The 21,839-nt window shown below is 37.4% G+C and overlaps 1 pseudogene; it reads right to left on the reverse strand.

Moving 5' to 3' along the window:
- LOC140861020 (uncharacterized) overlaps window positions 1-13,834 on the reverse strand; it is a 35,797-nt pseudogene extending 21,963 nt beyond the window's left edge.
- Between the last annotated feature and the right edge of the window lie 8,005 nt (window positions 13,835-21,839).

Raw genomic sequence — 21,839 nt, forward strand, 5'->3', positions numbered from 1 at the left:
CACCTCCATCTTCAAAATCTCCCACTATTTCTAGTGAATTTACAATAAATTACTATGACAAATAAAGGGATATATTATAGGGGTGGGAACGGGTCATAAACCAGGCCCACTTTTATTACAAATGATAAAATCAAATTTGGGCCATAAACCAGACCCATTAATAAAACCCAACAATCAATAATAAAGCCAAATATAAACAACCTAACATACACCTATAATATTGGTCATGGCAATCGATCATCCTTATCCAATAATATTTAATTCCACATTAATTTAATTGGATAACATGCAGTGGCAATAAATTTAAATAGATAAAATCATATTTCACATATAAAATCTTATTTTATATACAAAATCATATTTTATCTAGTTTATCTATAAAATCATATTTTAAATATAAAATCCAATTTTATACATAAAATCATATTTTATTATCAATTGTACCAAAATTATTAATTAAAGATTTAATTTATTGAATTAAATTTATAAATTTCCAAAATTCAAAATTTATCCAAAAATTAATTTTCTTAAAATTTTGGGCTCAAACAATTTTGACCCATTGCCTCATGGACTAATCCAAACAATTTTCAATTGGTCTAAAATTTATAATTTCTAAAATTATAAAATATAAAAAAAATTTAAATTTAATTTTTGGGGCTGCCCGGGACAATCCCGGGCAGCCCGCCCTGCCCTGCTAGGCTTGGCCATAGCCCAGCCTAGCTTTCGGCCCAGCCGAGCGCTGGGCTACTGGGCCGCCACCTGTGGCCCAGTTGCGCGCTGGGCTAGGGCAACATTTGCCCTGGCCCAACCGCCAGGCTGCTGGGCCGCCTTACGCGGCCCAGCTGGGTGATGGGCTAGGGCAACTGTTGCCCTAGCCCTGCGCGCCGGCCGGCGGGCGGCGGCTGCCCGCTGCCCTTCTGGGCAGCCGGCAGCCCCACCCCAAAAAAAAAAATTTTTTTTTTTATTTATTATTTGAAAATTGAGGCATGGTACAATTTTGATAAAATTTTAATCGTATGATCCGAGAGCAACCTGGCTTTGATACCACTGTTGGAACACGGTCGTTCTCCGGATCAAAAAAGAAAGTGATACCCGGTGCAGCGGAAGTTTTAAAATTTTATATGGAACGATTCCATATGGGTATCAAATTCCTACGATTAAAATTGATAATATAAAATTTAAACAATATAAATTTTACCTTAAAATCTCGAAGCGAGATTATGGACACCAACAGATTAAACTGCTCTTGTTGTATATCCCAGGAACTGATGAACGAACAATTCTTCAATCAGGTCTACGAACAGAAATTTAATCCCTTTGATAGACTGCACTAGAAAGTCTATCAAAAGTTTCTACGAAGAGATAGAACAGATATGATCTGTTAAATCAGTCTGAAAATTCAAAAATTCACAGACTGAATTTTCGAACACAGTAGGGGAGGGGGGCGGCCGAATTCTCTAGAGAGAGTGCTCTAGGGTTTTCGAAAATTATGACCTATGTTATTTAATTTCTGTACTGCAATAACTTATTTATAATGTGGGCTGCTAACAGTTTAGGGCCCATTAGTCATAAGTTCAAGCCTGACAAGCAAAGCCCGCATGTTCAAAAATTAATATAAAATTCATCGTGACTCAGATTGATAAACCAATTTCACCAATGTGCACAGAAACCATTTCTGCATCTTTTAAAGTCAAGATAAATTTTCTGAATCCGAATTCAGTGGTTTCCAAAAATGTCCATCACTATGTCATTTTAGGAAATCTTACTCCCTCTACTTTTAAATAAGAAGTCCCACTTCTTTATTCACTGAATTTAACTTTTTAAATTTAATTATCTCAACGAAAATTAGAAATCCATTACTCGTGTGAGCCTCAATGGTTCAGGGATACAGCTAGCCGTGGGCTCACAACTCCTTGTGACTCGGAACAACAATTTCCGACTTGCCCATCGAATCATGGTAAGAGCGCCTAGCAACATCGCCCCATGATTCCCTAGGTATCACTGATAGTGCCTTCAAGAACCAATAGATTTTGGTTAGCACAGTACGGTCCCTTCATCCATATATCCCGATCGAATCAACAACCATTGGTAAATCGAGAGTCGTTCGAGATTCGATAACTATGCAATACATCTTGAAGATCAAATAGTGACATCGCATGTGCTACTAGGAAACCAAGTAACCTAAAACACATCATGTACTCTGGCCAGAGATTTGTCACACTAATATCTCCTCAGATTGCATAGGATATCCACACTCGCAAGTATGTGGTGAATCCTTGACAACAAAGCATCGACTCCTATATGTGTCGTAACTGTACCCAATCCCGACACCTGATGACCCCAATAGAGTCGGTAAATGATTCAAAGTAAAGTACTAGCATATAGAGTCTCAATGATTTTTCAAGTAGTAAGGACTAATGGTGTACAACCAAAACCGCGGACTTTATCCACTCGATAAGTGATAACTACTTGGAAAGTCCGGATAGGGTAGTTCAATTATTCATCATATGAATATCCATTTGCATGCTTTGAACATCTCTATGTTCCATACCAATTAAACGTGATACTCGGCATCGCAAACGCTAGTCTCAATCTCGAGCGATCCTTATCCTTATTAACGGACGGCTCAATTGACTAGGAACTGTTTAGAATATACAGTGACTTTAAGTTGTGTTTCATGATAGCCATCCCCATGTGCTACCACATCTTACATACATTATAGTATATTCAAGGTCTTCATCTAAACATCTTATAGTATGTCACAACATAATAATATGATAAAAGATAAAGTAAATGCCATTATAAAAGTGTAAATTATATTAAACAAAAAATTGTTTATACATAGAGTCATAAAAGCCCTTAGCCACAAGTTGGCTCACCGGGCACCCACTCTTTCAAGCGGACAGTGGGAGATAAGTTTGATAGTCGATCCACCTTATGTTATTTTGTAGGGTATCCGAAAAACTTAATCGGATATTATTTCTATCATCCTACTGAAACAAAAGTGTTTGTTTTGAGGAATGCCACGCCACCTTCATGGAGAAGGAGTTCTTACTTGATAAGAAAGGCAAGATGATGGAACTCGAAGAAATTCGAGAAGAACCCGAGATACAAAATAACTATCCCACACCTCAGGAACCATTAAACGACACGCCTCTTTCTAGAAGATCTGAGAGGACTTCTAGACCTCCTATTCGATATGGTCTACTTCTTGAAGGGGATCAAAATGAACCCGACATTGGATGTGATCCAAGAAACTTCAAGGAAAAAATTTCTGATGCGAATTCGAACTTATGACTTGAAGCTATGCAGTCGAAAATAGACTCGATGCATACAAACCAAGTTTGGTCTTTAGTAGATCCTTCCGATGGAATTGTTCCAATAGGGTGTAAATGGATCTACAAGAGAAAACTTGGGCCTGATGGTAAGGTACTGACCTACAAGGCACGATTGGTCGCAAAAGGTTATACTCAAAGACAAGGAGTTGACTATGATGAAACCTTTTTACCAGTCGCAATGTTCAAGTCCATAAGAATCCTTATTTCCATAGCAGCTTGGTATGACTATGAGATATGACAAATGGATGTGAAGACTGCATTTCTTAATGGAAACATTAAGGAAGAAATCTATATGATGCAGCCCAAGGGATTCACATCCATGGGAAGCGAGCATAAGGTATGCAAGCTTCAGAGATCAATTTATGGTCTCAAACAAGCATCAAGAAGTTGGAACCAAAATTTGATGAAATAGTAAAGAATTTTGGTTTCATCAAGAACCCGGAGGAACCATGCTTGTACAAGAAAGTAGTTAAGGATGCTGTGACATTCTTAGTACTTTATGTTGATGACATCCTACTCATTGGGAATGATGTAGGGATGTTGCAGTCAACAAAGATATGATTATCAGGTAGATTCTCGATGAAGGATTTGGGTGAGGCGTCCTATATTCTAGGAATACAGATCTATAGAGATAGATCTAAGTGAATGATAGGACTCACTAAAGCAACCTACATCGACACCATATTGAAAAGGTTTTCTATGGATGAGTCCAAGAGACGACATCTACCTATGTGTCATGGAGTTTCTCTATCCAAGTCTATGTCTCCCAAGACTAACGAAGAGATAGAGAAAATGACACACATACCATATGCATCAGCCATAGGTAGTATCATGTATGAGATGATATCTACCAGACCGGATGTAGCCTTTGCTCTGAGTGTCACGAGCAGATATCAGGCCAATCCCGGTCAAATGCATTGGAAAGCTGTGAAGGATATTCTAAAGTACTTGAGAAGGACTAAGAATATATTAATGGTTTATGGAGGAAGAGAATTGAAATTGGAAGGCTATAACGACTCTAGCTTCCAAAGTGATGTGGATGACTCGAAGTCAACCTTTGGATTTGTATTCATGCTCAATGGCGGTGCTGTCTCTTGGAATAGTTCCAAGAAGAACACCACAGCAGATTCCACCACTGAGGCAGAATACATTGCAGCATCAGCTGCTGCAAAAGAGGCCATTTGGATGAGAAATTTCGTCAAAGAGTTGGGTGTAATTCCTGAAACTATTGGTCCAGTCCCGGTGTACTGTGACAACACTGGTGCCGTTGCTCAGGTAAAGGAACCAAGGTCTCATCAAAGATCCAAACACATAAAGGAATTTTATGACTCTCTGTATAAACAATCTTTTGTTTAATATAATTTACACTTTTTATAATGGCATTTACTTTATCTTTTATCATGTTATTATGTTGTGACGTATTATACGATGTTTGGATAAAGACCTTGAATATACTATAGTGTAAGTAAGATGAGATAGTGAATAAAGAGAGATCACTATCATGAGACACATCTTATGAGCATTGTATATTCTAAATAGTTTCTAGTCAATTGAGCCGTCTGCAAATAAGGATAAGGATCGCTCGAGATTGAGACTAGCATTTGCGATGTCGAGTACCACGTTTCATTGGTATGGAACATAGAGATGTTCAAAGCATGCAAATGGATATTCATATGATGAATGATCGAACTACCCTATTCGGACTTTCCAAGTGGTTATTATTAATTGAGTGGATAAGTCCGCGGTTTTGGTTATACACCATTAGTCCTTATTACTTGAAACATCATGGAGACTCTATATGCTAGTACTGTACTTTGACTCATTTACCGACTCTATGAGGGTCATCAGGTGTCGGGATTGGGTACAGTTACGACACATATAGGAGTCGATTCTTTGTTGTCAAGGATTCACCACACGCTTGCGAGTGTGGATATCCTATGCGATCTGAGAAGATATTAGTGTGACAAATCTCTGGCCAGAGTACTCGATGTGATTTAGGTTACTTGATTTCCTAGTAGCACATGCGATGTCACTATTTGATCTTCAAGATGCATTGCATAGTTATCGAATCTCGAACGACTCTCGATGTACCAATAGTTGTTGATTCGATCGGGATATATGGATGAAGGGACCGTACTGTACGCTAACCAAAACCTACTGGTTCTTGCAGGCACTATCAGTGATACCTAGTGAATCATGGGGCGATGTTGCTAGGAGCTCTTACCATGATTCGATGGGTAAGTCGGAAATTGTTGTTACGAGTCACAAGGAGTTGTGAGCCAACGACTAGCTGTATCCCTGAACCATTTAGGGTCACACAAGTAATGGATTACTAATCCCCGTTGAGATAGTTAAATTTAATGAAAGAGAAGTTGGACTTCTAAACTAAAGGAAGTGGAATTTTCTAAAATGACATAGGGATGGGCATTTTTGGAAATCACTAAATTCGGATTCAGAAAAATTATCTTGACTTTAAAAGGTGCAGAAATGGTTTCTGTGCACATTGGTGAAATCAGTTTATCAATCGGAGTCATGATGAATTTTATATTAATTTCTATAATAACAGGCTTGGCTTGTTGGGCTTAAGTTATGGATTATGGGCCCTAAGGAGTTAGTGTCCCAATAGACATATAACTTAATCCAGTCTAGAAATTATATATATATGTGTGTAATTTTCGAAAACAACACAATTCCATCTTGCAATTTTCGAAAATCACATCTAAATATTAAAAGGAATTTTCGAAAATTTGAGAGAGTGTCTCAAGAGAATTTTCGAAATCCCTTCTCCCTTTTTGAGAGAATTCAGTCTGTGATTTTTATGAAAAATTACATTCTGAATTGACAGATCAAATCTTTTTAATCTCTTCGATAAACATTTGATTGATTTATAGTGCAATCAATCAGAGGGTTTTAGTTTTCTGTTCGTGGACCTAATTCCGGAGATTGATCAAGCAAGTCATCAGTTCTTGGGATTTACAACAAGAGCAGATTTAATCTGTTGGAGTCCATAATCAAGCCATAGCTTGAAGAGGTAAAATATTAATTGTTATTATTATTTTATTTGCATAATTTAATCGTTAGGATTTGATACCCATGTTATGGAATCGTTCCATATATAAATTTTACCTCTCAAGTCTCAACTTGAGGTTATGGACGCCAACAGATAAATCTGCTCTTCTTGTATATCCCAAGAACTGATGACTCGATCGATCAACTCCTGAATTAGGTCCACGAATAGAATTCTAAAACCCTCTGACAAACTGCACTAAAAAGTCTATTAGAAGTTTCTACGAAGAGAATTAACAGATTTGATCTGTTAAACCAAACTGCAAATTCAAAAATTTGCAGACTGAAAATTTCGAACACAGAGGAGGGGAGAGGTCAGCCACCTTGGAGAGAAAACTCTCTAGCGTTTTGAAAATTATGAGCTATATATTCAATTTCTGTACTGCAATAACTTATTTATAATATGGGCTGCTAACAGCTTAGGGCCCATTAGTCATAAGTTTAAGCCTAACAAGCAAAGCCCGCATATTCAGAAATTAATATAAAATTCATCGTGACTCAAATTGATAAACCAATTTATCCAATATGTACAAAAACCTTTTCTGCATATTTTAAAGTCAAGATAAATTTTCTGAATCCGAATTCAGTGGTTTCCAAAAATAGCATCCATATGTCATTTTAGGAAATCTCACTTCATCTACTCATTAATAAGAAGTCCTACTTCTCATTCACTAAATTTAACTCATTAAATTTAATTATCTCAATGGGGATTAGAAATCTATTACTTGTGTAACCCTCAATGGTTCAGGGATACAGCTAGACGTGGGCCCACAACTCCTTTGTGACTCGAAACAACAATTTCCGACTTGCCCATCGAATCATGGTAAGAGCGCCTAGCAACATCCCCCCATGATTCCCTAGGTATCACTGATAGTTCCTGCAAAAACCAGTGGGTTTCGGTTAGCGTAAAGTACAGTCCCTTCATCCATATATCCTGATCGAATCAACAACCATTGGTATATCGAGAGTTGTTCAAGATTCGATAACTATGCAATGCATCTTGAAGATCAAATAGTGACATCGCATGTGCAACTAGGAAACCAAGTAACCTAAAGCACATCATGTACTCTGACCAGAGATTTGTCACACTAATATCTCCTCATATCGCATAGGATATCCGCACTCGCAAGCGTGTGGTGAATCCTTGACAACAAATCATTGACTCCTGTATGTGTCGTAACTGTACCCAATCCCGATACCTGATGACCTTCATAGAGTCGGTAAACAAGTCAAAGTATAGTACTAGCATATAGAGTCTCCATGATGTTTCAAGTAGTAAGGACTAATTATGTACAACCAAAACCACGAACTTTTCCACTCAATTAGTGAAAACCACTTGGAAAGTCCGAATAGGGTGGTTCGATCATTCATCCAATGAATATCCATTTGAATGCTTCGAACATCTCCATGTTCCATACCAATGAAACGTGGTACTTGGCATCGCAAATGCTAGTCTCAATCTTGAGCGATCCTTATCCTTATTGCGGACGGCTCAATTGACTAGGAACTGGTTTAGAATATACAGTGATTACAAGATGTGTTTCATGATAGTCATCCATATCCACTATCACATCTTGCATGCACTTTGGTATATTCAAGGTCTTTATCTAAACGTCGTATAGCATGTCACAACATAACAATATGATAAAAGATAAAGTAAATTCCAATAAAGAGTGTAAATTATATTAAACATAGATCGTTTACAAATAGAGTCAAAAAGGCCCTTAGCCACAAGTTGGCTAGCAGGGCACCCACTCTTTCAACATATGCATATTTCGAATTTTTACAATAAACTTGGCTGAAAACTTGAGAAATTCGAACCCAACATGTCATATAAACATAGGCATTTCGAAATTTTTAAAAAAAGGTTTAGCACAAGAACATAATTGCTAGCTTGAATGCCCAAGAAAAGTCTATACTTGCCTCACTTGACCAAAACTCATAGAAAATAGATGGGACACAAGCTGAAAATCGGCCAGCAGCTAGAGGTGACCTTCCATGGAGGACTTTCGGCGACGACAACGGTGTGATATGAATCTTATGTATGAAAGGCAATACGATTTCAACGAATCGCACCTCAATTCGATAACAAAGAATTCAATAATGTTGTCCCGACTTTGAAACAAGTAACAAATTTTGGAATCTCCACTCTAGTTGAACCTGTAACTAGCAACAGAGAATTCACGATAGAAAACAATCAAAAATTCAATTAGACCTTCAAAAGAACCTGTCTTTGACAACCCAATTGAAAATCGATTGACAAACGCCACAAAGCTATGAAACTTTGATAAGTTGATTTTGGGTAAAGCAAAAGCTTTGATAAAATTCTAAAGAGAATTTTATATTGAATAATCAATAATCTAAAAATCTTAGTTATTCTTAAAATAATGAATGTTGTAGTATTTATATTACAACCAAAAATATTGAAAGATAACACAAAATAAATCAAAAAGATATCAAAGATATCTCCTAAAGTTTCCTAGTAGGAATAAAAGACCTAAAATAAACAAAGTAAATCCAAAATATTAAAAATCCCGAACACACACACAAACACATTCGGTGCAAGTAAAAGGACATGGCGCGGGCGCGCCGAAGTTGCGCAAACAAGGGCGTGGGCGCGCGATAAGGTAGAGCGGGCGCGCCGAGAGCTCGCAAAACATCGTCAATTTGGCATCCGTAAGCGCGGGCGCGCTTCTTCTCCGCAACATAATGGCGCGGGCGCGGGCGCGCCTTGGCTTCGAGCAGGGTCTTCAATTTCTTCACTTTCTTGACCTCTTTTGACCTCAATAAGATTATAACTTCCTCCAAATTGAATATCAAGAAATCCAACGCCCTCTTTTGTTTTCAGCAACAAATATTGAAATGCTTCCTTAAACTTCTGAGCTCGGTCTCTCGTAACCGGTCCTCGTAGTATCTCCAACGGATCCTCAGGCACTTGATCAGCATGCGAGCCATCCATGATCGCATCATCCTTCCATTCTTGAAAAGGATTTGTCCTCAAATCTTCATCATCACCTACATCAAACGGAGATAAATCAGAAACATTAAAAGTAGCACTGACATTATACTCACCTGGCAAATCTAATTTGTAAGCGTTGTCGTTGATGCGCTCCAATACTTGAAATGGTCCATCGCCTCTAGGTAGAAGCTTTGAGCACCGTTTTTCAGGAAACCGCTCTTACCTCAAATGCAACCACACCCAATCTCCTGGTTCAAACACAACTCTCTTCTTTCCCTTATTTGCTTTCTTTGTATACTGCAAATTCTTTTTCTCAATGTTCGCCTTCACTTTTTCATGCAAATTTCTCACAAATTCCGCCTTTTTCTTACCATCCATGTTAACTCTTTCACTCATAGGCAAAGACAGCAAATCCAACGGGGTTAAAGGATTAAAACCATACACAATTTCAAATATTGAAAAATTTGTAGTAGAATGCACACTACGATTATATGCAAACTCAACAAATGGCAAACATTCTTCCCAACTCTTCAAATTCTTTTTAATTATAGCACGCAACAAAGTTCCTAACGTTCTATTAACAACTTCAGTTTGAACATCCGTTTGAGGATGACATGTAGTCGAAAACAGTAGTTTAGTACCAAGTTTGCACCATAATGTTTTCCAAAAGTAGCTCAAGAAACGAGTATCTCTATCAGACACAATACTCCTAGGCATGCCATGCAATCTAACAACTTCATTAAAGAACAATTCAGCAACATGAGAAGCATCATCAGATTTATGACAAGCAATAAAATGAGCCATCTTAGAAAATCTATCAACCACAACAAAAATTGAATCCCTCCCCTTCTTAGACCTCGGTAGTCCTAAAACAAAATCCATAGAAATATCTACCCACGGTTCATTAGGAACGGGAAGTGGAGTATACAAACCATGTGGTTGTTGTCTAGACTTTGCTTTCCTACAAGTCACACATCTTTCGCAAATTTTCTCAACATCATGCTTCATATGTGGCCAATAAAAATGTTCATGCAAAGTTTCATAAGTTTTAGCCACTCCAAAATTCCCCATTAAACCACCCCCATGTGAATCCTTAACAAGTAATTCACGAATAGATGACTTAGGAATACATAACTTATCCTCCTTAAACAAATACCCATCATGCATGAAGAATTTATCTTTTGGACCATGAAAACATGACGCATATATCTCGCCAAAATCAAGATCACTAGTATATAACTCTTTCACATACTCAAATCCTAAGAATTTAGAATCTAGAGTAGATAAAAGTACATACCTTCGTGATAGAGCATCCGCTATCACATTTTCCTTCCCTTGCTTGTATTTGATAACGTAGGGAAAAGTTTCCACAAACGCCACCCCCTTAGCATGCCTCTTGTTTAGCTTGTGTTGTCCTTTGAGATGCTTCAATGATTCATGATCCGTATGAATCACAAATTCCTTTGGCCTCAAATAGTGTTGCCATGTCTCAAGTACCCTGACCAACGCATAAAACTCCTTGTCGTAGGTAGGATAATTCAAAGACGCCCCACTAAGCTTCTCACTAAAGTAAGCAATCGGTCGCCCTCCTTGCATCAAAACACCTCCAATTCCTACACCTGACGCATCACATTCAATTTCAAAAGTGTTAGTACGTAAAATCAGGTAAAACAAGTAAAGGAGCATTAATTAATTTATGCTTGATAATATTAAAAGACTTCTCTTGCTCCTCGCCCCAATGGAATGAAATGTTCTTCTTGATCACTGCAGTCATAGGTGCCGCCAAAGTACTAAAATCTTTCACAAATCTCCTATAGAAACTTGCAAGACCATGAAAACTTTGAACTTGACCAATAGAAGTAGGCGTTGGCCAATCTCGAATTGCATAAGTGTCCTCATCAACTCTGACAACTTGGGAACTCACAACAAAACCAAGAAACACAAGTTCTTTTGTACAAAACACACACTTCTTCAAGTTAGCATACAATTGTTCAGCTTTTAGTGTGATTAGCACAATTCTCAAATGTTCGAGATGCTCATCCAAATTTTTGCTATATACCAAGATATCATCAAAATATATCACAACAAATTTTCCAATATAAGCACGCAACACATGGTTCATCAATCTCATAAATGTGCTAGGTGCATTAGTTAGTCCAAAGGGCATAACCAACCACTCATACAAGCCGTATTTGGTTTTAAAAGCAGTTTTCCACTCATCACCTTATTTCATCATAATTTGATGGTAACCACTTTTTAAATCAATTTTACTAAAGACGCTAGAACCATGAAACTCATCCAACATAACATCTAGTCTAGGAATAGGATGTCTATACTTGATGGTAATGTTATTAATGGCTCTACAATCCACACACATTCTCCATGAACCATCTTTCTTAGAAACTAACAAAACAGGCACAGCACACGGTGACATGGACTCACGCACAAAGCCTTTATCTAAAAGTTCACTTACCTGTCTTTGCATCTCTTTTGTTTCCTCCGGGTTGCTCCTATACGCTGGACAGTTTGGCAACGCACTTTCGGGCACAAAATCAATTTGATGTTCAATCCCCCTCAAAGGTGGTAATCCTTGAGACAAATCCTTCGGAAATAGATCTTCAAATTCCTGCAAAAGAGAAACAACATTGCTCGGAAGATTTTCGGCTATATCACTTGTGTTAAGGAGAAACTCCTTATAGAAAATCAACACAAGTGGAGTGTGCTCATGTAAAATCTCTCGCAACTCACTCTTTTGGGCCATAAATATTTTTTTATCGGCCTCTTTCCTCTCAATTTTTTTTTCATCTTTTTTTCTCTCAATATTTTTTCCTTAGGTCATCTCACTTTTTTGTTCACTCTTTTTTTCGGCCTCTTCTTTATTTTTCTTTTTCAAATGGTCCTTTAACACTTGCTTTGGAGTTATCAGTAACAATACAATAGGCTCCTTTTTCAAGGTAAAAGAATAACGATTTTTAAAACCGTCATGTATCACCTTTCTATCAAATTGCCACGGCCTACCCAACAAAATATGAAAAGCTTGCATAGGCACCACATCACACAACACTTTATCTACATATTTACCAATGGAAAACGGTACTACCACCTGGTTATGCACTCTCACCTCCGAGCTATCATTAAACCACTGCAATTTATAAGGTTGAGGATGCTTTATAACAAGAAAACTCAACTTTTCCACCAGCTCATAACTCGCTACATTAGTGCAACTCCCACTATCAATAATAACACTACATACTTTGTTATTCACAAAGCATCTAGTATGGAATAAATTCTCCCTTTGAGTTTCTTCCTCCTCCTTTTGTTGTACATTCAACACTCTCCTGGTCACTAGCAATTCTCCAACCACCGCATCATATCCCTCTTCATCAGGATCCTCCAACGCAGGCATACTTTCATATTTCTCATCCTCACTGTCCGACTCAATCTCACCACCAGCATTCATAATCATAATTTTTTTATTAGGACACTGACTGGCAATATGACCAAGTCCTTGACATCTAAAACATTTAATATCCCTAGAACGAGTATTAGTAGTTTCAGGTGTACCTTTACCCACTTGTTTTGGTGCCTCCAATTTGGTGTCAAATTTTGGCTTGGACACCGACTTGTTGTCCTCCCGTTTTGCAACGCTTGGACGCCAAGGAGTTGACGATCCTCCACCGGTAGGAAGTCGACCAGCTCCTCTCCTCTTGAGCTGCTGCTCCACCTTCATGGCTGTCTGCACCATCTCATCCAAATCAAAACAGTGGCGAAGCTCCACTTGATCTTGGATTTCTCTATTCAAACCGCATAAAAATCTGGCCATTGTAGCTTCATTATCCTCCTCAATATTGGCCCGGATCATCGTGGTTTCCTACTCCTTGTAGTAATCCTCCATGCTTCTTGGACCTTGCTTCAGAGTTTGTAATCGCCTGTACATGTCACGATAATAATAGTTAGCTACAAACCGCTTCTTCATGACACGCTTCATCTCCTCCCACGTCTCAATAGTCGGCTCTCCACACCTTCTTCTAGTGGTCACTAATTGATCCCACCAAATTAACGCATAGTCTACAAACTCAACCACTGCCAACCTCACTTTCTTAAGGTCAGAATAGTGATGACAATCAAACACAAACTCCACACGCTTCTCCCATTCCAAATACGCCTCCGCGTCAGACTTCCCATGAAACGCTGGAATTTTCATCTTAATACTACTAATATTTCTATCCTCCTTACTGGACTCCGTATGTTTTCCTCGTACCGCTTCTCGCCTATGTCTAACCTCATGTACTCTTCTCCCTCCATCCCAATTCTCATCAAAACTCTCCTCATCTCCTTCAAAATTATTTCCCTTCCTATCTTTATTTTTTTTTCCACTACCACTACTCTCCTCCAATCTACTCATCCGCTCATGAAGAGGTTCCAACTCCGACCTCATCACCCTAGTAAATTGACCCAACAACGCATCCATTTGAACCTTGGAAATTCCTTGGTTCACACTTTCACTAGCATCTTTATTAGGATTCATGGTACCTGCAAGAAAAAGGTTAGTAGTAAAATTCCTCACACAAGTTCTCACAGATCACTCCAAACGAATCACTCCAACACTCTTTTTCTTTCCACTTAATTTATGTAGGCTTTTTCTTTGTTTAAAAGTGAATCAAACTCTCAAGTTCACAACTTTTAGACGCTTGAAGATCGACTCTCGAAGATTGACAAAAACAAGAAGAATAAATTTAGGGATGCTCGAATTTTGGCTTGCATCCAAGGATGAACAAGAATGAAAATTGTCCACAAGTTATCTTTCTTCTTCTATTATTATTTTTTTTTTTTGAAGCTTTTTCGAGATAACTTGAAGAAGGATGAAGAACGCAAAGAACACGAAGAACAAATAGTCACAAAGATGTGAAAACTTACTTGTTTCAAACCTTTGCTTTGATACCAAATGATATGAATCTTATGTATGAAAGGCAACACGATTTCAACGAATCGCACCTCAATTCGATAACAAAGAATTCAATAATTTTGTCCCGACTTTGAAACAAGTAACAGATTTTGGAATCTCCACCTCTAGTTGAACCTGTAACTAGCAACAGAGAATTCATGATAGAAAACAATCAAAAATTCAATTAGACCTTCAAAGGAACCTGTCTTTGACAACCCAAATGAAAATAGATTGACAAATGCCACAAAGCTATGAAACTTTGATAAGTTTGATTTTGGGTAAAGCAAAAGCTTTGATAAAATTCTAAAGAGAATTTTGTATTGAATAATCAATAATCTGAAAATCTTAGTTATTCTTAAAATAATGAATGTTGTAGTATTTATATTACAACCCAAAATATTGAAAGATAACGCAAAATAAATCAAAAAGATATCAAAGATATCTCCTAAAGTTTCCTAGTAGGAATAAAAGACCTAAAATAAACAAAGTAAATCCAAAATAATAAAAATCCCGAACACACACACAAACACCTTCGGTGCATGTAAAAGGACATGGCGCGGGCGCGCGATAAGGTAGCGCGGGCGCGCCGAGAGTTCGCAAAACATCGTCAATTTGGCATCCGAAAGCATGGGCGTGCGATCATAAGGCGCGGGCGCGCTTCTTCTCCAAAAAATAATGGCGCGGGCGCGCGAGTCTGGTGCGCGGGCGCGCCTTGGCTTCGAGAAGGATCTTCAATTTCTTCACTTTCTTGACCTTTTTTGACCTCAATAAGATTATAACTTCCTCCAAATTGAATATCAAGAAATCCAACGCCCTCTTGTGTTTTCAGCAACAAAGATTGAAATGCTTCCTTAAACTTCTGAGCTCGGCCTCTCGTAACCGGTCCTCGTAGTATCTCCAACGGATCCTTAGGCACTTGATCAGCATGCAAGCCATCCATGATCGCATCGCAGTGGGAGGAGGAACGGAGGCGACCGGAAAGCTAGGTGAAGGGGTGGCCGAAACTTGGAGGAAATGGAGAGAAAGGAAATGGGAAAGGGGCGGCTAGTGTGTTGTGTTGTGTGCTAGGGTTTAAGTTTATTTTGTGTTATAAATTAAGTGTTAGGTGTATATGTGTGTGTATGCATTGGTGTAATTATATAATAGTAGGTGTGAGTGTTGCTTTAAAAGTACAACTTTAAAGTACTACAACTTTTTGCCTACTAAACTTACACTTATAAAATTTCTAAATTTAAAAATCCCAAATTAAAATATTATATTGGGTTTTACTTATCCGGGTTTAAGAAAATTTTATTTTTTAAAAAGTTAAAGAATAATCCCAAGAATGCGATAAAAAAATGATTTCTAATGCCCGAAAACTTCTAACTTTCAAACTCTCCTCTAATTTCCTCCTTCATCCCTACTTAACTTTTAAAATAAAATATTGGAATTTACCGCCAAAATCCACTATCACCGTAAATGAAAGGGCCCGTGTCCTGATTTAATATTAAATGAGCAAACAACCAGGATTAATTAATGTAAACAGCGAAAACGAGTTAAAAATTTGCGTTTTGGGCCTACAAAAAATTCGGCATGACCTATTCGTAAATAGGACATCCCAAAAACATGTATAACACAACCAGCAATATATACTAGAAAATAGAGTCACAACTCCAATTTACAAACCTATAGCCGCAATGGCCAGGACTAAACACAGGTAGAGCCGGCAAGGCTCGATCACACAAATAACAATAAAAAACAAAGTCCAAAACTATCGATACAGATACACAGGGCATCACCCCGACAAATATAAAACTCGCCAAACTTATATATATATATATCTGGGAACTTGACTCCACGCTCGTCTCACTGGGTACCACTAGATGACGCTCCACCAGATGCATCAAATCCCCCTGGATAACCTGCTATGGAATCACAAACAACCACAACATAAAAAAAAAAACAGGGGTCGGACCCCAGTACGACGAACTATAAAAATTACGACAAATATAACTGACATGAATAAAATCAAGTACAATGCAATGAAATGCAATGTAATGTGTGACAGGTATCAATGGAATAAGGGATACCAAATGGAGTCCAAATAATCGTATCACAATAATCTCAGTGGCCACCCGTGTGAGGAACGCAGCAGACCTCGAATCATCACTGCTAATCCATACACGTAGCATCGGAGGGTGACAGGAGCGACCCGTCTAGCCTCATGCTATCATCAGGAGTGTCGTACGTAGCATCGGAGGGCGACAGGAGCTACCTGTCCGTGCCTCATGCTATCTCAGGAGTGCACTAAACAATGTCACTCGCTCCATGATGACTCAATACATCTCAAGAGATCAATATCAATAGCAATCAAAGGAGTCCAGGCTCAACGTGCTATGTAAAATTGTTAACATGCTTATTTGACGAATATACCTTAATATTTCCAATAAAAATATATTTGAAATTTATTTTAATTTATTAAAAGAAAATAAGGATTATTCTTAATTTTGCACCTTAACAATCAATGTAAATGAGTGAATGCAATCATATAATTCACATAAGCACATAAAACACGTTATCACTCATTACAAAATACTTAATATCATTACATGTCATTATAGGCGTCGTAATATAAACAGTTCATACGTACCTCAACCAACACTTAATTTACCACAGAAAATATCTCAAGTATTTCTCGGATATTCCAATCCCAAATTTTCAGAATTTGTAATTCCAGAAAAATTGCTCATAAATACTAAAATTCATATTTCATATTAAAACATCCTATCAATGACCAAATATCGAATATACGACTCTAAAATGTCGAAATACTGAAATTAAAACAATATGAATTTTTCCGAAAATTCCTACAAATTTCGAAAATTCGCATTTATATTTTCTAGAGCATCTAAACACTCCATTAATGAATAATCAACACTAAAATTCAAAAATTCCCAATATTAAAAATCTAGAAATTCGAAATTAATCCCAAATAATTTCTGAAAAATAGTCAATACCTTCAATCGACTCCGATATAATACCTACAACCAATAATAAATCAAATATCAGTTATCGGATGTCAATTGAATCGAAATACCCAAAATTCGAAACCCTAGCTACTGAAAATACCTCCAAGCTTTGAATTAAAGGTCCAAACAACTCAAACAATGTTCCTTCTATCCTAGGCGGCGAACGACGGCAGCAGGGGCGGAGAACGGCGGCGGCTGGTCAGAATTGGGTTTTCGAGACGACAACGAAACCTTGCGAAATTGGTATCAAAAGAAAACTTACGTCGCGAGGATTCCGAAACTATATTTACTTTTGAAATCCAGCCAAAAATGAAGAAGATACGAGCATTTAAAGTGTTGGGAAAATTTTGAAAACAAATAAGAAGAAGATGACAAATATGATGGAAAAATCTGGAGGAGAGAGAAATGGTCTGAATATATATATCCATATCAATTTAATTATATATGTATTGCTTTAATGTGTGTCTTATTTTTATTCATTCGGGGTTAAATCTTGACCCGGTTTGAGTTATTTCAACTCATGTGGTTTCAATTGACGAGATGCATACGCAATCACGCGTCCATTTTGCATCAAAACACAACCCAGTCCATTCAAAGAAGCATCTGTACATACAACAAATCCAGCTGAGCCTGAAGGTAATGCTAGTACTGGAGCCGTAGTCAATTTTTCTTTCAAAGTATGAAAACTAGCTTCACATTCCTCAGTCCACACAAAACGTTGATCTTTTTGCGTCAATATAGTCATAGACCTTTCTATATCAGAAAATCCCTTAATAAAACGCCTGTAATATCCAGCCAGACCCAAAAAAATACGAATCTCAGAGACATTGGTTGGTCTAGACCAATTAAGAACAACTTCAACTTTAGTAGGATCGACAGATACCCCTTGCTCTGATACCAAATGAAAGGGACCGTGTCTTGATTTAATATTTAATGAGCAAACAACAAGGATTAATTAATGTAAGCAGCGAAAACGAGTTAAAAATTTGTTTTTTGGGCCTACAGAAAATTTGGCATGACCTATTCGTAAATAGGACATCCCAAAAACCTGTATAACACAACCAGCAATATATACTCAAAAATAGAGTCACAACTCCAATTTACAGACCTATAGCCGCACTGACTCAGGATCAGGCACAAGATGCATCTGGGGGAGTTATTGCTCGTGTCCTGATTTAATATTTAATGAGCAAACAACCAGGATTAATTAATGTAAATAGCGAAAACGAGTTAAAAATTTGCGTTTTGGGCCTACAGAAAATTCGGCATGACCTATTCGTAAATAGGACATCCCAAAAACCTGTATAACACAACCAGCAATATATACTCGAAAATAGAGTCACAACTCCAATTTACAAACCTATAGCCGCACTGGCCAGGACTAAAAACATGCAGAGCCGGCAAGGCTTGATCACACAAATAACAATCCAAATCAAAGTCCAAAACTATCGATACAGATACACTGGGCATCACCCCAGCAAATATAAAATTCGCCAAACTGATATATACATATATCTGGGAACTCGACTCCACGCTCGTCTCACTGGGTACCACTAGATGATGCTCCACCAGATGCGTCAAATCCCCCTGGATAACCTTCTATGGAATCACAAACAACCACAGCATAAAAAAAAAAATAGGGGTCGGACCCCAGTACGACGAACTAGAAAAATTACGACAAATATAACTGACATTAATAAAATCAAGTACAATGCAATGAAATGCAATGTAATGTGTGACAGGTATCAATGGAATAAGGGGTACCAAATGGAGTCCAAATAGTTGTATCACAATAATCTCAGTGGCCACGCGTGCCAGGAACACAGCAGACCTCGAATCATCACTGCTAATCCACACACGTAGCATTGAGGGCGACAGGAGCTACACGTCCGGCCTCACTCGCTCCATGATTACTCAATACATCTCAAGATATCAAAATCAATATCAATAACAATCAAAGGAGTCAAGGCTCAATGTGCTATGAAAAATTGTAAATGAGTGAATGCAATCATATAATCCACATAAGCACATAAAGCACGTTATCACTCATTACAAAATACTTGAGATATTTCTGTGGTAAATTAAGTGTTGGTAAGCAATTAAATACAAGCAATTAAAATCAACACTTTAAATATTTTGATGTCACGACCATAATTAGAATACTTAAATTATAGCAGAGCGATTAAAATAATTTAAACAAACTAAACGAACGATTAAAAGTCATATAAATAAATACACGTGTGGAAATAAAAACCTTAAAATGATTTTTGGGCAGATAAAAGGTTTTAAATAAATAATCTAAGCACTTAAAATCATTTAAACAAGTAAACATAAACAATTAAAAACATTACTTAAATAATTGGTACAATAAAATCATTTGAATAAATAAATAATATTCTAATAACACATAACTCAAATAATTAATTTAAATCAATTAAACTAAAAAAATAATAACCATAACATTTATTTAATTTAATATATATGCGAATTAGTAGATTGGATTTTAGGTACTACACAACTGATCAATGTCGTCCAACCAGCTCTCACAGTCAACGGGATTCTCTGTGCCCTGCAACAATGGCGGGTTAAATGACTGAAACCTCTTCAGCAAGGTTTTCATAGGCGTCGATGTGGCATCCATCTGATCAGTTACTGTACTAACTTGCTCGTTCGGAGAAGTAACTAGCGGTGGGTTTCTTTTAATTACTCGACGAGGACCCATCTGATAATCAAAGGTTAGAACACAAGATATCTCAATTGCTACAATTCGGTGCCCCTTCAACCTCTCAGAATTCCGGATACCCGCCGAATACAAAATAGTTATATCTCAAGTAGATCATGCTTTATAAATTTAAATCACATAATCATGTAATTCAATTAATTCTCAAATAATAAAGCATGCTCGCATGTAATAATCAATCAAATAAATAACTCAAACACATGCGAGGAGCCAATTTAAGCGGACTCGATCTACCCCACTCACTTCTAGTTCAACCAAGAACTTATCGTTTTGATACCACTTAATGTGGGACCTCGGTTCTAAACATCTAATCTCGGATTAAACAATAAATAAGCAAACAAGATCCAAGATTAAAAGCAATTAGAACGAATATATATATATTTTTTATTGAAGAACAGAGCTCGCTCGATCCGTAAAATCTTACCGATCGAGCGGCCAAACAATAACCCAAGCACTTTCCGAAAAATTCAAAGGCCCCCGCTCGATTGGTAATATCTTACCGATCGAGCGAACACAAAATTCCCAACTCTATGCCTCAGCTCAGGGGTGCTCGCTCGATCGGTAATAATCAACCGATCGAGCGGCACAGTTCTGCAGAAAAGAAAACAGAGATGCTCTCCTCATCATGCAACACAACACTTCAAATATCAATATACAACATGCATAAATCACTCCAATCGACATGCATAAACCAATGCTAGGTAGTTCTAGAGTTATACAATCTCAAACTAGTAGAACATGATACAGTCTAGTTTAATCAATACAAAACATAACGAGTTCGAAAACAATCTAAGTTCGATTACATATTCGACTTCTAAAACACCAAGGCCTCACTCTATCAACTCGACCACCTAGCCATGTGATCTCTGTCTCGGTCCTACCCCACCTGTCTCCAAGCACACATACAAAGACATGAAAACAACCGAATAATCTGTTGAGAATAATATTCCTAGTAAAAGAGACAAACATGCAATATCATTCAATATATCAACTAATGATATATAATCTCAAGAATGATACACAAATCTCAATCATGTACTTCAAGAAGGAATCTAAAATGAAATTCATGACTTTAAAATCTGTTATTATCAAGTTTGGATAATCAGAAGGTAATCAGCTCTTCTCTTCCTCTATTGGGATCCCGAGGATGAACTATCACACAAATCGCACCGACCCTCCACTCGGGGTGGATAGTGTATAATTAAATCCTCTAGACTCTGGAGCAACTATAGAGGATTAAGTCGGTCATTGCAGTAAATCGCCTGTCAATGCCCCCTACTATAATTCTCAGATCTCTAAATCAAAATTAATTAATTCAAATGGATCAATATGAATGAAAATGCAAAGCATAACTTATTCAATAATCCAAGTAATCAAATAACATGCAAGTATGTGATTTCTCCGGAACACTCGAATCAAGTAGGATTTGAGTTAATTGTTCCATTAAATTCTAAGTCATCTTATACCTCTTTTCAAGACGTCGATGCTCCAAACCAGGAAACAACAACAATATACTCATTCAATGACTCCCTCAAATCTTCTTCAAACGACAAGAAATCGATACTATACCGGTTAATCTTCAGAACGATTCAAATATGAAATCTCGCAACTCAATGGCCTTCAAACAAATCTGTAGAAGAAGTCACAAGATCAATAACGACCTTCAAACAACAATTCAAACTCGGTTCGATCCAATCAAACGAAAACGATAAACAAAACCCAAACTGACGGCACAACGGTTATATTCTGATAAATCGAAAATGCAGACAACATAAAATCAATC

Source organism: Henckelia pumila, chromosome 4, assembly GCF_033568475.1.
Source record: "Henckelia pumila isolate YLH828 chromosome 4, ASM3356847v2, whole genome shotgun sequence".
Lineage (NCBI taxonomy): Eukaryota > Viridiplantae > Streptophyta > Magnoliopsida > Lamiales > Gesneriaceae > Henckelia > Henckelia pumila.